The sequence below is a fragment of the Ahaetulla prasina genome, chromosome 2, assembly GCF_028640845.1.
Source record: "Ahaetulla prasina isolate Xishuangbanna chromosome 2, ASM2864084v1, whole genome shotgun sequence".
NCBI classification, from domain to species: domain Eukaryota; kingdom Metazoa; phylum Chordata; class Lepidosauria; order Squamata; family Colubridae; genus Ahaetulla; species Ahaetulla prasina.
The window spans coordinates 249,825,117-249,846,578 of NC_080540.1; positions in this window are offsets into that span (position 1 = coordinate 249,825,117).

A 21,462-nucleotide genomic window follows, 5' to 3' on the forward strand; every position below is an offset into this window, starting at 1 on the left:
ACGAGGCCTCCTTCCCCTGACTCTTCCCCCCCCAGGCCACGCCTGCAGACCCAGCTGACGGCAATCAGGCTTGATTTCGTAGGCAGGAGAGGAGGGAACAACAGAAGCAAGGGTGGGGCAGGCCTAGGAAGTGCTGAGTCATGGAGCCACACCCCACAGGATATAAAAGGCAGCCAGAGCTGCTGTGTCTCTTTGTAACAGGCAAATCCACTGATTGACTAGAGCTGAAGTTTGTGACTCACCAGTGTTGTGGAAAATAATGAGGGCTCTTGGCAGACTCTGGCTCTTTTTCTGTCAGAGCTGATAGTGCCGGCTAATTAAGCCATCATTCGGATGGAGGCGGAGGAGGACAGAACAATATACATTTATATGTATTTATATATACATATAAATATAAATATGTATATATGTAGGTTTTGGCATATTCGGGTCTTTTCCCGTATAAGATTGAGAGTATCTTGGTGACGTTTCGACGAGGTCTCACTCATCATCTTCAGGCTGGTGCTTTCGGCTTTGTGCTTGTGCGAGCAAAGCGCGAAGCCGAAAACACCAGTCTGAAGATGATGAGTGAGATCTCGTCGAAACGTCACCAAATCTCAACCTGCGGAAAGACCCAATATCTCAAGACCATACCTATACCTGTGAAAACCTATGAAAACAAATCTATCTATCTATCTATCTATCTATCTATCTATCTATCTATCTATCTATCTATCTATCTATCTATCTATCATCTATCTATCTATCTATCTATCTATCTATCTATCTATCTATCTATCTATCTATCTATCTAATTTAAAATAATTCAGAGGGTTAAATGATAAATTCTCAAAATGCCTTTCAGCCTCCTGGCTCACATTCTAGAAAAACCAATGTGGTTTCAGTCATTCTACCCAGTGTTTTGCCTAAACAACAGAAAGTTAAACAGTAAAAACTCAACATTTGGCTGCTAAAATATGCAATGAAATCTGTCTACAGCAACTGCTCAGGAGATTAACAAAAATAGCATTTGAAGAGATATCGCCTCCTATTGTGGTTGGAACTGAAATGCAGCCAGTAATCTTGGGGATATATAAAACAGGAGTTGGAAGGTTGGAATAGTATAGGTTTCATTAGTTTTAAAAAATCAATTTAAAGGTTTTGTCTACAATTTCCTTCTGTCTACAATTTCCTTCTGTCTTCAAAGCGGCATATCTCATTTATGTTTATTAATTCATTCAAAAGTCACATGGGGACTGTGGCCTAAAGCCACTCATTATCTCCCATTATTAAGTTGACACATCAAGATTAAGAAATTTACAGACATTTATTGTGTACATAATAAACACATCTTAAAAACAATGCAAGCTACAAAAATGAAGGACAGATATAAGGCTGAAGATATCAATACGCATTTTCAGATCCAAGTAAAGTTGGTTGATGGATGTAGGGGAACAGCACTGGGAAATCTGGATATGTATATCCAAACAATAGTCAGATTGGGAGAAGTGATAAATAGAAGGCAAACTCTCTGCTGGGTTTTCTTGAATGTCTTAAATACAGAATGAGTCAAAATCATGTGGGATTTCCTATAGAAAAGCTACAGGATAATGTCGCTCAAGAACTATTCCCATGTATATATAGATGTAGGGAAGCAATTATTGGATGTAGGGAACTTTTGTGAGTAATGATACAGCCTGGCCAAAGTGAATCCTTTGAAGATAATATAGCGTAGAACCAGGGGTGGGCTTCAAAAATTTTAGCAAGGGGTTCTCTGCCTGGTTGCTGGGTAGGTGTAGCCATGGTAGGTCTCCTGCACCATGGTGGGGGGGGGCATTTATGCCCTTCTCGGGCTCTGGAGGCTTTCCTCGAAAACAGGAAAACAGCCTCCCCAGACTCCAGAGGCCCTCTGACCTTCCCAAACTTCCTGTAGGCCCGTTTTTCACCCTCCCTGAGCCCCCATTCATGCCCTGCACTTATCTGCATCCAAAACAGGCTGCGTGGGGACTCCTGGGAAGGGTGGGGCAGGGGGGGGCAGGATGGGGTGGGTGGGGCCAGCCAGAGCTGGGATTTGGGGGTTCTATTAACTGCACAGAATCTTAGCTAGAGGTTCTTCTGAACCCCTGCAAACCCCCAGCAGCCCACTCCTGCATAGAACACTCCAAGGAAGGGGTTTTTTGTCCATATTATAGCAGAATCCTAAATGAATAATGAAAATAATTGCAGTAACAGTCTGTTCAGAAGCAGGTCAGGCTCTAGAGGAAAATATGCATTTTATGAGTACTAAATGCAGTTTAATCAATAAGTAAAAAATTGTCACATGTCAGATACATTGGTATCTTGCACTGGCTCAGTATGTTTGAAGGGCAGAAGGTTATATATTTAAAATAAATTTTCTATCTGAATATTAAGATCTGAGTTTTGAATATGCATATTTTATTACAATGAATATGCAATCTGGGGACAAGTAACTGACATGTCTATGACAGAGCTGTCGATGACTACAATCCACTTAAAATTTACACATACTTTTTGGCAACCCAAGAAACCAAGCTTTTAAAGTTCCCCATTTCAGACAAAAGCAATGGAGATTGACCATTTGATATCACTACCTGATATTTTCTTATTTCCACTTCAATATACTGATCTCTGCTCCAGTATGTAATGATATATGTTTATATGTTCCAGTTCATTTGTGATACTGTACATGGTGACACCCAGACATTTTTAGCAGGGTAGTCTGTCTGATAGATATGAACATAGAATTACCAATAGAAGAGAATATTTGTAGTCAGGATTGAACTGAGGGATCCTTGGTTTTCTCTGATCTTGGTGGTTTTCTGCCAGATGTTTCATTACCAAACTAAATAACATCATCAGTGCTGGAACGGAATGGAATTTGCTCTTATTTTTATATACTAATGACTTGCCCTGACAATGTTGGTGAGAATATTCTTTGTCTGCATTGGTAGCTCCTTGATTGGCAAGTAAAGTAAACAATACCCCACCCTCTCTCTCTCCCTCTCACATACACACATACACACACAAATATAATAGCACAACACAGCACAGCATAATCAAAGAGCCTATCACCCCATGCAATTGCATTCCCTTGCTCTATCTATTTATAGAATAAGCAGGCAAAGACCTGCCAGAAAGTTCATTCAAATCTTTCGATTGTTTTAGAATTCAATTTGACATTTTGGATTTGTTTGAAAACTTGAGTCAAAGATTTCAATCAGGAAGCAATTGCCTTTTCGAATTAAATCAACAGTTTGTAGCTTTCCATACTCATAGAAAATATATCAAAAGCAAAGGAGTAGTTGAATCCCATGTCTTCTACCATATTCATCCAATGGTGATAGGTACATATTCTCTTTAAATATATTAAAGAAAAGTTTAGGCAGATAATACAAGATATAAAAATCTTCATGCAAGTTGACTTAATTTGCATATCTTGTATTAAATAAACTATGTGATTAGTATCATTCATAATTCTATAACATTTTAAAACTTTATAATTAGTTCTTCATTATTTATAACTTGAATTAAATATATTTGGAAGTACAATATATCTTTAAATCGGTATCTTTATATACCTCCTTTGCTTAAATCACACATTAAAGTGAAAATGGGGAAAATGTCAAGCACTTTAAAAAAAAAAAGTCCCAGGAAACATCATAGCCAATCTGTGGAGTGGCAGGATTTTCAATTTTAGCCACTGTATCCCTGACAACTAAGAAGTGATTTTTAAATAAATTATTTTGTGTGAGACTATAGTTATAAAAAAGGAAAAAATATTTTTCTGCTCTGAATAAGAAGCAGAACAAACAAATCATTGTATTAACATTAATAATTTTGATTATGTTTCTCTTTTATTGAACTGTACATTAGCATGAAAGCATATGTGCTTTGATTAACCTTATAAATATAGAAAGACATTGATTACTTAAATGAAACTGTTTGATATTTTTCCCCCATGTTGGGCCAATGCTTCTTGTACAATATAGATTTTCTACTACTGACATCCCAATGAATCCAGATATGTACTGGTTGTTGATGTACCCTCTATGAGACTACATTGGTGGAAATTTACAGATATGAGCATAATTATCAGCTGTTCCCATTACTCTGTGAGAAAGCGGAAATGAACTAAAAGTGTTGTGGCTCCAGCCCCCCCCCCAGGCCTGGCCCCCTGCCAGAAAGTGACTCAGAGAGTGAGGGGAAAGGGCCCTCAGGGCTCCCCTCTGCAGGGCCGGACTCTCTGGGTCAGCTCCAGGAGCCAGAGGCAGGCCAGGTGGAGGAAGTGACGAGGCCTCTGTCTCCTGTATCTCCCCCCGCCCAGGCAATGCTTCCAGACCCACCTGTGAACAATCAGTCCTGGTTAGATCCCCGGTTTCATAGGCAAGAGAGGCGGGAACAACAGAAGAAGGGGTGGAGCAGGCCTAGAAAGTGCTAAGTCACAGAGCTACACCCCACAGGGTATAAAAGCAGGAGGGGCTGCTCTACTACTTCATGATGGGCAAAACAAACTGACTGGAGAAAACTTGAGCTGAACTATTTGACTGAGCATTTGGCTTGGATTGCTGTTTGGTCCTGACTTCCTGGTTCCTCCGGTAATGAGCTTCTGACACACCAGCATCAAAGAAGATAAAGAAAACCTTGGCAGACGCTTGGTTTGCTGCCAGAGCTGATAGCTGCCATGGACTAACTTGCCAGCTAATTGAGTCAGTTCACATTCCTCCTGGACTGAGGTGGGCGGGGGGGAACAGAACAAAAAGCCATAAGAAACAATTGCTTAAAGCCCCAAACCTTGGGAAATTCTACAAGGTCAGAATAGATTCTTATATTAAACTAGATTTTAAAACTTATTTATCTTCTCTTCCCCATCTTTACACATTTAATCTGAAAAGTTATTTCTCTTGAAAAATTTATTACTCCCCTTTGGGGTCATGTGAATCTACCTCCAGTCACAGATATCTTCTAAACCTTAAAATTCCTACCTCTTTGGCTTTTAAACTTAAACCTGGAAAATTGCTAAATGATGAACCCACCTTATAACTCCCCTGGAAATGTTCACTGCAGAGAATCCTTTACAAATAATGGTTTTATTATTCATTGCTTACCCAGGATATTTTTCCTCTCTTAGGAATATAGTAAGAAATTGCTGGAAATAAAATGTGGTATTAGCAAAACTGCACTCCCTAATACTTACATAAGATTGCCATTAAATTCCATAATTGTCACATATTCATTTAACATTGGAATTTGACATTCAATCTCTTAAGAAAACGTAACAGAAAAAACAGATGCTTTAGAATTGTATTTCTTGGAAATTTCACGCATAGATATATCATAGATGTTCTTTAATCTTATAGGAAGAGATGATGCTGATCATACACTGGGTAAAATTTTTGGATAATATAGAAAATGTGTCCAGAGTATAATGCTTTCTGCTTATATTATTTTTATTTTGCTTTGCTTTTTTGTTGGAGAGACCAGTGGGTTTTCAGTTATAGAAGGTCCTAAAGGAAACAGATTTTCTAGATGCCCTTTGGTTCATAGCTATATGACTTTTATTAGGATCTGGGTGAAAGAAGTATACTATGTGCAGTGCTACTAGACCTGTAATCTACATTTGATACCATTGACCATGGTATCCTTCTAGGCAATTTATAAGGAAAGAGAACTGGAAATACTGTTTTACAGTGGCCTTTTCTTTTCTTAAAGGTTTCAGTTGCATGTGAGTGAGAGACAATAAGTTGAAAGTTTCCTACAGTATAATTGGGGCTTCAGGTCTTTTCCCCATGCTGTTGAACATCTACATCAGGGGTGTCCAAACTTGGTCCCTTTAAGACTTTTGGACTTCAACTCCCAGAGTTCCTCAGCCAGCTTTGCTGGCTGAGGGACTCTGGGAGTTGAAGTCCAAAAGTCTTAAAGGGACCAAGTTTGGACACCCCTGATCTACATGAAATGTCTAAGAAAGGTCAACTATTGGTTTGACTGGGGTTTGTTTCTTCAGTATATGATATCACTTAGTTATAATTACACACCAAAGTGAGCCAGAGATAATATACAACTCATGATCTGGGATTGTAAACTGAATAGATCAAAATAAGTCCAGCTAAAAATCCTCTCAAACTACCATGTCATTGAGATAGTCCAGACAAGCCAGGAAAATTATGAGTACTAATAAATAGTACCTTTATTGTAAAGTTACAGTAAACAGAATCTTGAAAGTCTGAAAGCACTTCCTCCTTTCTGCTACCCCTTTGAGACCATTTCTGGATACCCCTTTCTCCTTTGGATTAATATTCATATATCAGACTGTTATCTAAGTGGCAGCTCTTCCTATTGTTCCCAAGGTAATTCTCACAGTCCATTACAAGGACATACTGTTGGAGATAAATCTAGCTTGATCCCAGGTCTAGATTTAGCTGTGGATGGGGCCTCAGTCTCTTAGAGGAACTAATCTACGATTTACAGGTCTTCCTTGACTCAGAAGTTCTTTTGTGAAAATTGTGATCTATTTTGAAACTACCCCTGATAAAAGTGTCTGATGCCTTCATCACCTTACAATTAAATTCTTGTAGTACACTCTATATGGTTCTGTCAGTTTTGGATGACCTGAAAGGCATAGCAGATTCAGAAATGTAACATCAATTCAGCAATCAGTGATTTTGTTGTTAATTCGCTTCCCGGACTAATGCAAAAAGCTGATTCTTTCAATAGATGGTTTAGCTCCTGGGTATCTTCAGAACTATATCTCCTAAAATATCTGGCCCACCCACTGAGTTTTTGAAAAGTGGGTTTGCTGTGGGTTCCTACTCCAAGGAGTAGCTTAATCTCACCCAAAAAGAGAGTCAAATATACATTGGTTTATGTAGTTTAGCATATGGATACAGCACATACTTTGAAGTTACAAGATTTAAGATTCAGTCTCTTGCATCTCCAATTAAAAGAAGTCATGGTAAACAGTTGTATATCAAAACATAGATACTAGATGGTCAAATTATAGGAGGCCAGTGTAAACCCTGAAGCTGGCCTGACTGAGGCCATTTTGAGACTTCAGTGCTGGCACACTGGAGAAGGTGGATAGGGAGGGGGGAATAGAGATAGTTGGGGTGTTGTAGTCAAAACAACATATTTTCTCTTGGGAACCAAGGACATTCCTGCAGGTGCTCGGAAGGAAGGGACTGGAGTCATCTAGCAGATGAATGATTGTTTTGAGAAAGTGAAAAAATGTTCACTTTTAATGAAGTGAAAACTGTGGGAATAATCAGATTTGGTTTTCACCAGCCTATGCCAATATGACATATCCAATAAACTTATTCTTTGCGGAATCTACCTGTCTTGGAATCTTGTTTGCTATGGGTATGTTACTTGGAACCCCGACAGCCAGGATATTTGGCCATCAATTATGAGCTCTATATTATGACAAAATATAAAACACTTTTTTGTGTATTTTCAGTCCTTTATCAGGACTGCAAGTCTATGTAGATTTTCATTAGAAGCCAATCTTTAAGATGAAAAATACAATTTTAATATAAATCTTGGTCAAATATTTCCAGTAACAAATTTATTCTAATGAGATTTACATCCATGTCTCAACAGTGACAAAAATAAGTTCTGAGTATACTTTTCCTGAAAAAGAAACTTGAAGCATTTAATTGAGCAGCATTGGTGAGAGCAATGGATTTATGACTATTATAATTGATTCACTTCTATCAAATTCATGGGATTTTCTATCTTGCCTGCTCCAAGATTGTCTATCTGACATACTGTCAAATACTTATGAGTGAGTATTCTTTGAGTTTTCAGCTTGATGCATACAAAACTGAGTCTCCCATCTGATTCAAATTCTTATAGGAGATTTATCTTCTATTGCCATCATATTGTAATATTCTTAAGATCTTTTCCTACATCTTAAACTTAATCTGGTGGCTTTCATAATGTTTCCCACTTTTTATATTTTACTATTCTAGCATAAGCTGTATTCTTCATTACTCCATCAAACCTCCTTTTAAACCATTGTTTCATATGGGTTTTGGCAGCTTAAGTAATTTCATTTTCATATAAAGTTTGGTGTTGAAGTCAGCATTTTAATTAACACAACTGACCTTTAAGATATTTCTCCAAATTTCAGAATGTTTGCTAATTATCTGAAAGGTTATCAGGATTTCTTAATAATAAATCTGGAACATTAACTGCTTTCAGTATTTAAGTATTTCAAAGCTGGTTGGTCTTGGATTATACCACTAAAGTTAAATGACAACTTACCTCATTGACTAATCTATAAATTACCAAAGCATATTAAAAAGAAAATCAGCAATGGAAAACTAGTAAGTGGATTAAATGTTTGACAGAATGTACAATCATCAATAACAATTTGGAAATGTGTGTAATTTTTACTTCTCAATGCTCAATGCTCCATTAATCTTGGACAATGGGAATGTATATATATGTATATATGTATGCACACACATAAAAACATTTAAATCTTGGTTTAGGGTTGCCTTTTTATTACAAAAAACAGAGCTAACAAATGTACATATTGTTGGCACTTTTTGAATTGCTAATTTCCATACCAGTTTTACTTATCAAATATTTCTATGCCCACTGCCAAAGAAAGAAGTTATCAATTTTATACAATTTATATGATTTATGAGCCAAGGTGGTGCAGTAGTTAGAGTGCAGTACTTCAGGCTACTTCAGCTGACTGCTAGCTGCAGTTCGGCAATTCATATCTCACCAGGCTCAAGGCTGACTCAGCTGTCCATTCTTCTGAGGTGGGTAAAATGAGGAGCCAGACTGTTGGGGGCAATATGCTGACTCTGTAAACCGCTTAGAGAGGGCTGTAAAAGCACTATGAAGTGGTATATAAGTCTACATATAGACTGTACATATAGACGGTATATAAGTCTACATATTGTTATACACCTTTTATGAAAAAACATTTGACGTACCAAATAGACAGGAAAAGGAGAGAAATTGTGACTAAATAAATAAATAAATAAATAAATAAATAAATAAATAAATAAATAAATAAATGGTCCTGAATTAATTTGACTGATCTATAGTGTATATAGTTACCAAAAGTGTAATGTATTACTGTAAGTTTTGGCGGGAGTTTTAGGCGGGAAATATCTCGTCTCTGATTGGATGCAGCCTCAGGCTGAAGTGTATATAAGGAGAGGTTTTTCTCCAGAGTTTTGCTGGGTCACACTATATTAAAGAGCTGTTGTCACTAACCTGGTCTCCTGCCTCGTCAATACCCAAACATAACATTGGCGACGAGGGTGGGATTTTGAGGCAGAGCACCAGAACAGAGCTGAACTCACTACGAGACTCAAACCCAGCAAGGTGACGGCGAATGCAGCGATGACCGGCTACACGCCACCCACTCCGTTTGACCCTGCCCAGGAGACATGGGGAATATATATGACCCGTTTCGAGAGTTTCCTGGAGGCCAACGAGCTACAGGGAGTCTCCGACAACCGTAACGGGCTTACTTCATAAGCCACTGTGGGTCCGCAGTCATCGCCGTCGCAGAAGCCCTAGCGGAGCCAACACCGCTACACTCCGTGTCGTGGCAGACCCTTCAGACCCTCCTGAAGAATCACTACGCACCAGCCCGTCCAAATCGTTCGGATGCGAGTTTGGGGGCGCAGGCAACAAGAAGGCGAGTCTATCAGCGACTACGTGGCAGCCCTGAGACAAGCCTCCAAGCATTGCGAGTACCGCGATCTGGACGAAGAGCTGCTGGAACAACTTATACGGGGGTCAGAGACATCCGTTTGAGAGACGGTTGCTAGCCAAGAGCAACCTGACATTGGCAAACGCCCTGGACGAAGCCAGAGCCCATGAGATGTCCAACCATGCAGCAGACACCTTACAAAGCGACTCACGCCGATGGCGGGCGCAAAGCGAGCACAGTCCACCACGAAGAAACCTATCGTGAGTCAACCAGCGAAGAGGAGGAAGAAGTCCACTACACGGAAAATCGACAAGGGAAGACCGGAGGAATGCGGAAGTTGCGGGCGACATCAGCGCCAAAGATGTAAGTTCAGGGCGCCATTTGCGGCGGTGTGAAAGGAAGGGCACCTGGCTCAAGTCTGCCGAGCACCCTTCCTCCGCCGAAAATTCAAATCGTCCAATCAGAGCGGCTCTGAGTCAGAGATGCAAACCCCACATTCCGCCGAAATTTCAAACCAGCCAATCAGAGCGCGAGATCGGCGAGGCGACCGCGATTGGCCAGGAAAGAAAGAGCGCGAAGTCAAACCGAATGACTGTTACCATAGACCACGCAGCTACCGCGCCGAAGAAAAGATCTTCACAAACCCGGCGATTGAAGGCGTACCGTGCCGACTGGAAGTAGACACAGGATCAGCTATCACAATCATGTCCTGGGACACTTTTGTGAAAGCCTTGCCACATCGCAGCGCAAGCTACAGAAACAACGGCTCCGGGTGCAGGATTACCAGGGCAACCGCATCCCTGTTCGAGGACAACGACCGTCGAGGTCAAGTACGGGACATACGAAAAGACCCTGCCCATCACGTTAGTCGAAGGAACTTTGCCAAGCTTGCTGGGGCTAGACTGGTTCAGGCGTTGGGAATGGGGTGACTGGCGTCCACCGGACGGATGCAACCTGCAAAACACCCTAATGGAGGAATTCGCAGACGTATTCGAGGACCGTTTAGGCAAGTACAAGGGACCCCTATCTCCTTCAATTTAGACCCCAAATAGCTCCCATTAGGTTAAAGGCAAGGAGGGTTCCTTTGCACTCAAACCTAAAATCGACAAAGAGTTAGATAAATTAGTCAGCCAGGGATACTAGTGCCAGTTGACCATGCCAAATGGGAGCGCCAATCGTCACCCTGTAAAACCAGACGGGTCCATAAGAATTTGCGCTGATTACAAGGCTACCTTGAACAAAGCATTGCAAAAGCGCCTACCCAGTTCCAGTAGTGCAACACTTATTGCACTCACTAGGGCACGGACAAGTTTTCGCCAAATTAGACTTGGCACAAGCGTACCAGCAGCTACCCGTAGATGCTAGCACAGCTGAAGCCCAGACCATTGTAACGCACCGAGGTGCCTTTAAATGCACTCGGTTACAGTTTGGGGTAAGCGTAGCCCCTGGGCTATTCCAAAATCTGATGGAACGACTCCTACAGGGGCTACCAGGAGTCGTGCCCTATTTCGATGACGTGTTGGTATCGGGGAAGAATTTGGAAGAACTGGGGGAGCGGCTGAGGAAAGTTTTGGCCATTTTCCGGTCAGCCGGCCTGAAAGTTAAAGCAAAAAAATGCCAGGTGGGGGTCGAGTCAGTGGAATTTTTGGGATATAGGATAGATAAGAATGGAATTCACCCCACCGAGAGTAAGGTCAAAGCGATAAAGAGAGCCCCAGCACCCAAAAACAAGACAGAGCTTCAGGCTTTCCTGGGTCTGGTAAACTTTTATGCTGTATTTTTAAGAAACAAAGCAACCGTTGCGGAACCGTTGCACAAGTTGTTAGGAAAAAACGCTGTTTGGTCTTGGGGAAAGACAGAAAACAGAGCATTTGAGGCAGTCAAAAACTTGCTATCAAGCGAAAGCCTGTTAGTCCAGTACAGTAGCAGGCTGCCGTTAGTACTGGTCTGCGATGCATCCCCCTATGGAGTAGGAGCTGTACTTAGCCACAGACTCCCAAACGGCACTGAAGCCCCTATAGCGTTCTATTCACGAACGATGTCCCCGGCTGAAAGAAATTACAGCCAACTAGATAGGGAGGCTCTACTTAATAGTGTCAGGCGTGAAGAAATCTCAGGAATCCGTTTTTGGGCGAGACTTTGAAATTGTGACGGATCACAGACCGCTATTGGGGTTACTGGCTGGCGACCGCCCAACGCCAGTAGCACTCTCACCTAGACTGACCAGATGGACTATTTTTCTGGCCGCCTACTCCTACAAACTACAACATCGGCCTGGAAAGGAGTTGGGGCATGCAGGCGCACTGAGCAGATGCCCATTGCCAGGGAAAATCGAGGACCCCCCCCCGGGCGCACCCGTTCTACTAATTGACTCTTTGGACTCTGGCCCAGCCACATCTCAGGAAGTGGCTCGGGCCTCATACCGGACGTTGTATTAAGAACTGTGATTGGATGGGTTCAAGGGATGGCCGCTGCGCGGCGGCGTTTTAAAGAGTTTGTAAAGAAAAAGAATTGTCTGTACAAGGGGTGCCTGCTCTGGGGGATAGGGTAGTGGTCCCCGAAAACTAAGGAAAAAGTCCTGGAACTCCTGCATGAGGGTCACCCAGGAATTGTGAGGATGAAGGGTTAGCGAGGAGCTATGTCTGGTGGCCCCAAATGGACAGGAAATCAGTGACAAGGTAGGCCGATGCCAAGCCTGTCAGGAATCCAGACCCTTACCTCCCACGGCCCCAGTGTTCGAGTGGGAGAAACCCCAGGGCCCTTGGTCCCGCATACATATTGACTTTGCCGGCCCATTCCACGGCCAAACATTTCTAATTGTGGTGGATGCATTCTCCAAATGGCTGGAGATCATTCTAATGAAATCCACAACCGCTGGAGCTGTCACTGCAGCCCTAAAACACCTTTTCGCCACACATGGGCTGCGGACACCATCGTGTCCGATAGCGATCCACAGTTCACCGCAGCTATTTGAAGGGTACCTGGCGAAGGGCATCCGACATGCCTCTCAGCGCCGTTCCACCCTGCGTCGAGCGGCCTTGCTGAGCGATTTGTTCGGTCGAAAGAGGCGCTGTCACGAAGTAGCCCGGGATTGGCAGTCACAAATCGACGCATTCCTAACTGTCCAACATAGGACCCCTGTGTAGCCTCTGGCGCAGCCCAGCCGAGCTGCTAATGGGGCGAAAGCTAAGATGCCCACTAGACCGGCTGCACCCAAGCTACATACAAGGCGGGTTCAGAACTAAACCGGAGAAACTCAGAGAAATAGCCATAGGAGACACAGTATGGGCTCGGAATTACAGCGCCGGCCCTAGCTGGAGGAGGAGAATCATAGACCAAACGGGCCCCAAATCCTATCTAGTGGAGCTAGTCGATGGCCGAATCTGGCGACGCCACATAGATCAATTAAGAAATAGAGTGAGCGATAAGACGGAATTAGGCGAGACCAGCCCTGACTTTGATTTAATTAACCCCACAGCTGACTGGAGCCGAGAACAAACAGAAATCGTAAGCAAAGAACCAAACAGAGACTTATCTGAGTCAGGCGAGGTCCAGCGACACCCTCCGGTCCCTCTAGAGGACAGCAGGCCCGAGCCGGCGAATAATCCAGGGCCGGATGGCCGGGAGGAGGAGCTCAGAGGAACGAAAAGTCCCTCCGGCACGCTCGACTCAACTCCAGAAAGTGAACTGCGCAGGTCCGGGAGAGTCAGGAGACGCCCCACGTACCTGCAGGACTACGTAGAGAAGTAGTATGCAAATATGGGCAAAGTGCCTTCTGGGAGGGAAGGAGTGTAATGTATTACTGTAAGTTTTGGCGGGAGTTTTAGGCGGGAAATATCTCGTCTCTGATTGGATGCAGCCTCAGGCTGAAGTGTATATAAGGAGAGGTTTTTCTCCAGAGTTTTGCTGGGTCACACTATATTAAAGAGCTGTTGTCACTAACCTGGTCTCCTGCCTCGTCAATACCCAAACATAACAAAAAGCATGGATGAAAGTGATGGTATATCTTATTTTATTTAATTGTTTAATCAGTATTAATAAAAAGTAGGATGCAGATTTCGGAATCAGAAATATGTAGTTGTTTAAGAAGAAACAGAGAATGCAGTTTTAACAATTCTCTTGTTAATTCTAGTGAGATGAAGGATTCTCTAGGAATCTGTGGTGAAGAATAACTTCAAGGGACTCAGATAATAAATTATTCACTTTGTTTCACTAGAAGCTTCAGCTTGATCCCAGCTCTTTTCTGTAAACAGGCTCTCCCTTTACAAAAGAAGAAACCTGGATTCATTCAACTTTTCATTAGTTCGTACACTGTTGGTCCTATTTTTAAGAGCTTAGGATACACAAGTTCCTTATTTTATAGTGTGGGGAAATAGGTTCATGAAATAACCATCTTTGGAAGACACATTTCCAAATTTTTATTTATTTATTTATTTATTTATTTATTTATTTATTTATTTATTTATTATTCAAATTTCTATACCGCCCTATCTCCCGAAGGACTCAGGGCAGTTTACAGCCTTATAAAACATAAAGTATAAAATAAATACATGTTAAAACAACATTTAAAAAACTTATTCCATTAGGCCAAATTTAAAACTATAGTTAAAAGTACAAAACCCCGTTTAAAATTAATTTTAAAATTAAATCCTAGGCAAGCCCTGCACAAATAAATAGATGTGTCTTAAGCTCGTGGCGGAAGGTTCGAAGATCTGGAAGTAGACATAATCCTGGGGGGAGCTAATTCCAGAGGGTGGGGGCCCCCACAGAGAAGGCCCTTCCCCTGGGTGTCGCCAGTCGGCACTGCCTGGCAGACGGCACCCTAAGGAGTCCCTCCCTGTGAGAGCATACGGGTCGGTGGGAGGTAGTCGGTGGCAGCAGGCGGTCCCGTAAATAACCCGGCCCTATGCCATGGAGCGCTTTGAAGATGGTAACCAAAACCTTGAAGCGCACCCGAAAGGCCACAGGTAGCCAGTGCAGTCTGCGCAGGAGAGGTGTCACATGGGAGCCACGAGGGGCTCCCTCTACCACCCGCGCAGCTGCGTTCTGAACCAACTGAAGCCTCCGGATGCTCTTCAAATTGGAATTGCAATAGTTGGACCTAAAAAGCACTTAGCACCTAAACAGACGTAGTCACAAACAAATGTGAGATATCATAATCTAAAAATTAATAGAATTGTTAACATTTTGTTGCTTTGTTGACTATTGACATATTTTTTTCTAGCAATGTATCCATTTTATGCTATAGAATAGTGAAATATGTACCAGTCATAAAGAAACAACTCCAGCATTTCTACAATAAATGAAGTCATGCTAGTGATACACTAGAACTGATGGATGGAAGAGCTAGCTACAGTTAAAATGGGACCTCAGTAATACATTAAAAAGAAATTTAAATCTATTTTAGGACCCTTAAAGCTACTATCAATTTAAATTGAACATCTCATATATTTCAACCAACTTCAGTTTTCCTTGTTTCAAATAAAACAAAGCTACAATTTTGATAAATCAAAGGACAAATAAAAGAAACAAAGAGTGATTGGATCAGAATGCTTTTTTCCATATTTAATAGTTTAGTAAATATAAATGTGCTAGTCATATTGTACAGGAAGATAATTACGGCCAAGGTTCCTTTCTTTTCTTCAAAACTACTTTTTTGTGTACTTCTAAATTTTCTGCCCATCTAGAATATGTTTGGGTGGAATAGTATGAGCACCCTCGCAAGATAAAATGTGGAAGGACATATATAACCTGACCAGATTTGAGGTAGTATAGAATAAAAGAATAGATAGAATAGAATTTTTTATTGGCCAAGTGTGATTGGACACACAAGGAATTTGTCTTGGTGCATATGCTCTCAGTGTACATAAAAGAAAAGATACCTTCATCAAGGTACAACATTTACAACACAATTGATGGTCAATATATCAATATAAATCATAAGGACTGCCAGCAACAAAGTTATAGTCATACAGTATCCATGTTAGAGCAGAAAATGACATTAGAATCAATTCACAATGTTTATTCATTACTTTATTTATTTATCACAGTTGTATAGCTGCCTATCTCAAAGTGATTCTAGGTAATGTACAACATTTAATTTAAAAAAAATCCCAATAAATATATAAAATAATTCAGTTATTTACCCTGTAATTGATAACACTGATCTTCAAATTTTTGGAAATTATTGATCTCCAAGATAAAATGTGTTAATTTTACATATTTTGATTAGATGAATTAGAAAACAAGTGATAAAGGATGTTGGTTGGCTAAAGTTTTCAAGATATTTCACAATAAAGATTTATACACAGGCGAGTATATTTTCCTACAAGGGAGGGAGTTGTCTAATGATCATGATGCCTTGTAACTTCTTGACAAAATACGGTAGAACAATGAAAATGAAACCACATGGAAGTATATAAATTTATCTTCATTTTGAGAACAGCAAGGCAGATGACTATGAAAAACATGTGGAAAATTTGCTTAGCTCCTATAAAGCACTTGATGCAAACATATCACTGAAAATTCACTTCTTACACTTGCATTTAGACTGTTTCCCTTTGAATTGTGGGGCAGTGAGTGATGAGTATAGGAAAAATTCCACTAGGATATTGCAGGCATGGAGAAACAATGGAGTCTGTCCATGCTTGCCAATTATTGCTGGAATCTCAGGGATGATCCTACTGCCGTTCACAAGAGAAAAACCAAAAAGTGCAGTTTAGATACCAAATAAACATGGAACCTTGTCATTTAATCTGATATTAGAGCTTGTTGGTTTTTCATGCAAAAAGCATGAAAATGTTACATGAAAAATCAATAAACCAATGAATGGAGAGTTATGTTATTGGTATTAATAAAAAGATACATTTATAATGATTGGTGTGGCATCATTCTCATTGCTATATCACATTTTGCAGAAACGTTATGGAGCATATTAGCATGTCCCCCCTCATAATTTTGAATTATTTTGATAAAATTTTGACCTGAAGCTGTATTTTGGAAACTGGAGCCAATTAATTTTCAGGACGTAATTTTCCTTTATTAGTAACCCAATTCTGGTAAAATTAAGCTACTTTCAATTTTGAGGCTTTCTCCTTGTAAACCAGTATAACCAATCATGAAAAAGTCATGCTAGAAGAATTTGTTTGGAAACATGACTAATGGAAAAAAGTCACGCCAGAAGGAGCAGAAGCTATTTTATTCTCCAGCTCTTAACATTTTCCCATCACCTTATATCATACCAGGTAGCAGCTGGCTGATCCCCAGCTCTTCAAACACCTGAACCTGGGAAAAATATTACTCAACACATTCTCTATCTAATCCTTCTTGAATAGAAGTAATTAGGCAGGAAAGTCAGAATTATAAATCTGATTCTATTTATAGATATAGCCCAAAACTAAACAAAAGTAACTATTATAAAGATTGTGTCCCTGTAAGCAAATCTGAGAGTAGCAGTAACATCAGTTATTATTTTAAATCAAGCTGAAAACTTCCTCGCCTGTAGCTTGATCCTCCAAAAAAGTCTGTAGGGTAACTGTGGTTTTGAGACCATATTTGATATAGAAAGAACTTAAGAAAAGAGATGGTGGCAACTCCATTAGCTATAATAAAAAATTATAGGAAGATTATAGAGACTAAAAGGTGTGATTAATGGTAATAATTATAATAATAATAGAGAATTCATACCCCATTGGATACATCATTTCAGAGATATTTCTTTACTTAAACAGCGAAACAGAAAATCAATGGGTGGGCAAAAACACAGTGGGAGCAAGAGTAACTTCCAATTTCCTACCAGCTTCCCCATTGAATTTTCTTGTAGTAAGTGGCAGGGAGTATTGGAAAACAACCTTCCTTCCTTCCTTCCTTCCTTCCTTCCTTCCTTCCTTCCTTCCTTCCTTCCTTCCTTCCTTCCTTCCTTCCTTCCTTCCTTCCTTCCTTTCCTCCTTTCTTCCTTCCATTATCTTATTAGCAATTACGATAAATACAAATAAATATATTTCTTAACGATGTAAACCACCTTAAATCACTGAAAGTGAGTGGGTGGCCATCTAAATTCTCTAAATAAAAATGAAACAATGAGCATTCTTCAATACAGCTCTTTTTTAATACTTCACAAATATAAATTGATCTCTTACAGTCTATAGGCCACTCTATAGCTGCTTACAAACCACAAGTAGCACTTTAATTGAGTCATTGTGTAATATTTAAAATATTCTACTTCAATTTCATTAACTCTTTCAGCTTTGTAGTTAGCAATAGTTTATAGGGGCCATATAACTTCATGATTTAAAAAAAGAAAAAAATGAAAAGAAAAAAATTAGAATGATCTGAATTTGCATCCAAAACAGTATTCAGGTAGTTCTCAATTTATGACAATAGGAACTGGAAAATGTGGTTGTTAAGGAAGACATTGTGTGACTGCAACTTGTGACCATCACTAACACCTTCCCCACTGACTTTGCTCATCAGACGTCCGCTGGGAAGGTTACAAATGGCAATCCTGTGATTGCAGGATGCTTCAGCTATCATAAATGCAAACTAGTTGTGAATTCCAATCTATGGCCATTGAAATTCTGTGATGGTCATAAATTTGAGGACCACATGTCCCCTTTTTCAGCTGATGTAACTTTGAACAGTTGCTAAATGAAATTTGTAAGTCGTAAACTACCTATGTTAGGGTAATATCTGGTCTACAGTGGAAGACCTGAAATTTCTCTCATGTGAGGTGATCTATTCTGCTTCAAATCTGATTCTCAGAATTCCATTTTCAGTCTTGATATTCCTCTCTGACAGCATCATGTTTGCCAGGTATAGAGATGGCATGTTTGCAGCACTGAGATTTCTAGACATGTTTTTGGCTTTAATCCTCTGACCTCATAAACTCCAGTTTATGAGTGTTTGCTCTGTGCTCTTCCTTAGGAATTCTTTGGATGCCTTCAGACCCAGATGGTTCATCTTTTAGTAATGTGTTTTCATTGTCCTCATTTCATAATGTCATTTGGATTTGAGTGGTCCTTGGAGCTGTCCGAGTGGTGGTTTTCTTGCAGATGGTTCATTATCCAAGCTAAGTGACATCATAAGCACTTCTAACAAGCAGAAGGACTTTTCATGAAAATGAGTCTGGCTATATTTAGAGACTTTTAACATAGGTGTCTACTTATGATCTACAATCTTATAAACTTTTAAGAACTTTAATAAACATAATTCGGGATCAAGTGTAATGTACAGCCCTAATAACCCAGTGTTAAATATTTCTATTTCAGCTAGGAGGTCCCAATGAATTAATGGAAAAGAAGCACATTTATAGTTGTAGCCAAGGCCATAAAAAGATATTAGAAGGTAATTTAAGCATATATTACTTGTGACCTCCAAGGCTGTATGCAATGCCCCTTGGGTACATCTCCCAAGGCCATTCAAAAACTTGCCAAATTGAAAATGCTTGCGTGGTAGAGTAGGAAAAATATTAAGTACAGTGAAGAAATTATATTAACTGCTCTCAAAGGACGCCATTCACAGTTTCAGGTAGCTTTGGATATGCACCTCACTCCCCATAAAGTCATATTTAAAGAAATAATATGTGCAGTTGAAGAATCTCAGAGCATTCAAAGAACTATCCATTTATGTCTAGATGAAACTAAACCCATCCATCCATTTATTCATCCATCCAAACTCTTGGTATCACTAGATCTTTTGCAATGAAATTAGAAGAATGACAGTCATGCTCACAATTTTATTTAGGATATTAGCATGTGGTACATTCCCTTTAGGAATATCACTAATCAAATTAATTCAGTGAGCTTGAACATGAACTGTCACATGAGCCAAACACTTGCTAATATAAATAAAAAGAATAATCTCTTGGGAGAAATTTCAGTAGTCTGAGAAATGAAGAACAAGCTGTAGTATATTTCAATTTCTGTCATTACACAAATACAAAATTCAAAAAAGAGATGGTTCAAAAATGTGATAATCCCATTTACTGAATATTACCAATGAAACGGGATAAAGATTAATGCCAAATTCTCACAATTATGGTTTGACTCTTTTTGAACAATAATGTTTATGAAACAAATGAAGACCCCACCTGCAAATATTTTCCATGTTCTAGGAAAGGGAAGCATCTAGAACAAGGCATGGAAGGAGAAACATATATGATTGCCTATAACTATATGCAACTACAGTAAGTAAGAATGTGTGACATTTCAGATTCAGTTCCCAAAAGCTACTTTGAAGGACATCAAGTTGTATCTCCATTTTTTTAACGAATTATTATATAATCTCATTTTTCTCCAGACCATGGTGACATCTTCCTGCTCCTCAAAGCCTTTTCTGGAATCCTATCTGAAGCCAGGCAACCTTATCTATTGCCTGATCTTTTAGAACCCCACTCCATCACAGTTTGTTACAATCAAAGTGTTTCAAGAGATTTCTGGGGATATGGAAGCACTAAATGAGGTTTCCAGGTTGGAACAAATTGCATCTAGAATCAGGAACAACAATGAGGAATAGCTATTGTTTTCTAGCTCTGGTTGAGATTATAATAAAATTATAAAAAAAATATTCAATTCAGCAAATAATTACTTTGGCATGTGAGGTCAGCTTGAAAGCAACTTGATATGTGTCACTAAAAGACACTCAGACATTACAGGAGGAAGTTATATTAGTTTATGGTGATTAAAAAAATCAGGGCTCTGGTTTTCCAAATAGCATATTTCATTAAAAGAAATAAGCTTTTGTGAACTGCAGTTCAGTTCATCAAATGGGACTGGATCATTTTTTAGAAATATAAGGATCCCTCATAGCAACCTAGGTAAGAGAACTAGATAAATTATCTGCTAGGATCTGAATGAGGCTTTTAAGCAAAGGGAGAGTAGGAGGGATGTGAAAAAATAATAAAATATTCACAATTTATTACTGACATAGTAGAACATTCAATTTCAAAATCAAAATTCTTCATTTTTGCCCTATCAATATAATTCATTCTATATTTAAGATCATACTTCATTGGGATCTTGAGCAGTCAACCACCACTGCAACCATGTTACTGCAGTTCCTCGGCACCCAAAAATTTGTTGACCATGTTCTCACTCTTGGATGTGCAGGTGCCATGGGCCCTGATGCCCACATTGACTGCTAGTCCTCCATATGATATGCAGGCCCAGCTGGATTTGCAGTTACACCAGTTATACAACCATATTAGTAACCTCAGCTCCCCCACTTCACAGAAGGATCTAACTCCCAGCTCCATCTTCAGGCCCAGTTCTGAGGTACCACAATATAATAAAGAAAAAAATACACACAAAAAAACCCCAGCAGTCTCACCAGGCCCCTATAATATAATATAACAACAGAGTTGGAAGGGACCTTGGAGGCCTTCTAGTCCAACCCCCTGCCCAGGCAGGAAACTCTACACCATCTCAGTCAGATGGTTATCCAACATTTTCTTAAAAATTTCCAGTGTTGGAGCATTCACAACTTCTGAAGGCAAGTCGTTCCACTTATTAATTGTTCTGTCAGGAAATTTCTCCTTAGTTCTAAGTTGCTTCTTTCCTTGATCAGTTTCCACCCATTGCTTCTTGTTTTACCCTCAGGTGTTTTGGAGAACAGTCTGACTCCCTCTTCTTTGTGGCAACCCCTGAGATATTGGAACACTACTATCATGTCTCACCTAGTCCTTCTTTTTATTAAACTAGACATACCCAGTTCTTGCAACCGTTCTTCATATGTTTTAGCCTCCAGTCCCCTAATCATCTTTGCTGCTCTTCTCTGCACTCTTTCTAGAG